This window comes from Nematolebias whitei, chromosome 15, assembly GCF_014905685.2.
Source record: "Nematolebias whitei isolate Nwh7 chromosome 15, NemWhi1, whole genome shotgun sequence".
Classification (NCBI taxonomy): Eukaryota; Metazoa; Chordata; class Actinopteri; order Cyprinodontiformes; family Rivulidae; genus Nematolebias; species Nematolebias whitei.
In genome coordinates, this window is record NC_056512.1 from 21,033,411 (window position 1) to 21,035,672 (window position 2,262).

The following is a 2,262-nucleotide window of genomic DNA, read 5'->3' on the forward strand; positions in this document are numbered from 1 at the left end:
TTATTATTATTATTATTATTATTATTATTATTATTATTATTATTATTTGTGTATGTGTCCATATTTCAAAAGTCTTAACTTCCTGTTTTAAAATTTTTCTTAGTTTTGGAATAAGAAGTAGAACAGTCAGGAGTCATAGTCGTTGTGTGAACTATTTGTTACATTTAGTCATTTTACATCATTTATTTAATTTATTTTAGTATTATGTTGGACCTAAATTTGCTTTTGGTTGCTTTGTTTCTCTTTCCACTTGTTACTTGTTTGTGTCATGATTCTGAGGAGAGATGGACTCAAGATTGCAGAGGTTTGAGTAAAAAGGATCTCAGACCACTTTGTTGTTTGTGAAACAAACTCTCTTAAAAACTCCTAATTGCATAAAATAAATTGTAAATGTTTGACATTTTTCACCTAAGGATGCCACCATTGTTTTACTGGCACATGCATTCTGTGTCATTTACCCAGAATGCATTGTAGCGCAAACAAAATGATGACGTCCATGTGTCATTATTTGTTGAAAAATTATACAAACTAAACAGCCTACAGTATTTTTTATGGTCTCGTTTTTATAGCTGAGTGGCATTCTTAAAAAAAAAAAAAAGTCTATTGTTCCAACTCTTTGGAGCTCCTTCTAAAGGTTTAATAACAAAAACAAAAGGCTGGTGTGGCAGTGGAAGAAAACTAAACTAAATTAATGGACACAAAGAAGAAAACTGGGCGTGAAGCACAGTGGCAGACTGCAGATGAGTGAGCGCTGAATGGAGACATGTGGCTTAATGGCAACAGAGAACAGGTGTAGGTGGGCGGGGCCTGACAGAGACGCAAAAACTGGACAGATTCAACCCAACAAGTCCCCGTCCTCCTACTTTATCAGAACTCATCTGGCAACAGAGACTCGAATGATTGTTGTTTTTTAAAGTCTAGGATTTTACATTGAAAATATGAAACTTAAAGGTTTAACGTTGTACATAAACTAAACCTTCAAATCCAACTTTACCCTCATGACAGTGACATTTGTGCGTACAGGTGTGTGTTTTTCATCTGTTGCCAGTTCCTGATGGTAAATAGAGGCACTGTAACGGTTCCTTAAGCACCAAACACGCTTTTGTTTCTCTTTTGCACTTGCAGGCCCGGTCATTGTTTCTGCGTGTCCTTCTGTGTCTGTTTTTATCACTCGCCGTTGGACGGGAAAGGACGACGATGTCTTTATTCATGTCTGTGTTCGTGTGCTCATAGAGTTAGTAAAACGTTTCATAAACCACGGGATGATTTTAATGAAACTCACAGAAAGTACCGTCATTTCTGGACTATAAGCCGCTGCTTTTTTTCACACGCTTTGAACACCGCGGCTTATACAATGCTGAGGCTAATTTAAGTATTTATTTATTTATTGACGGTTTGTGAGCTTCATGCAGCCAAAACATTTAGCCTCGTCACACCCGGGCGCTCACATAGCTGCCCAATACACGTATCTCTTGGGGGATGGGTCCTCGTGATGCAATGAGACCACCTGTATAAATAAAGGTTAAAAAAAAAAATCTGATCAATGAAATTACCAAACGAGTCCCCCCCCCCCAATTCCCTCCTCCCCTCCCCACTATCTTCACCTTCCTCCTGTGCAGTGCACAGTAAGAAGGTGAAGAGATCAATGACTTCCTGGTAGGCTCATGTTATAACGTGGACACCCGCGGCTTATAGACAAGCGCGGCCTATAGACAAGCGCGGCCTATATATGTACAAATTTTATTTTATTTTTTATTGAGTGGGCACGGCTTATATTCAGGTGCGCTCAATAGTCCGGAAATTACGGTAATCACTGAATGAAGGTTTACATCTCTGCAGTCACCTCAGTGTGCTAACTGACATTGGCTACCAGAAACAGCTATAGCTCGGTCAGTTTAGTAGCTGAGAGTCATTAGCAACACGTACTCTGAGTGCTAACAAGATGGCAAGTTGTCTCTGTGCTGTATGAGATCACACATAATGTTGTTTTAAGGTTTGACCCAAACGGCCATAACTCTGTTTGTTCTCATTGGAGGATGTTCGTAGTCCAAATGTTGGAACTGACAGGTGGCGGGCGATATTCTTCAAGGAATAGATTTTTAATTTCTGCATGTAATTCAAGATGACGTGTGATAGAATCTGTTACTGTCCAGATTCTGTCTCGTGTTCATTCAGTCTACTGGAAAAACAAAACCATTAGTGAGATAACGTCAGCTGTTTGAGTAGCTGCCATCTCTTCTTGTTTTTTTGTTTTTCTTTGAG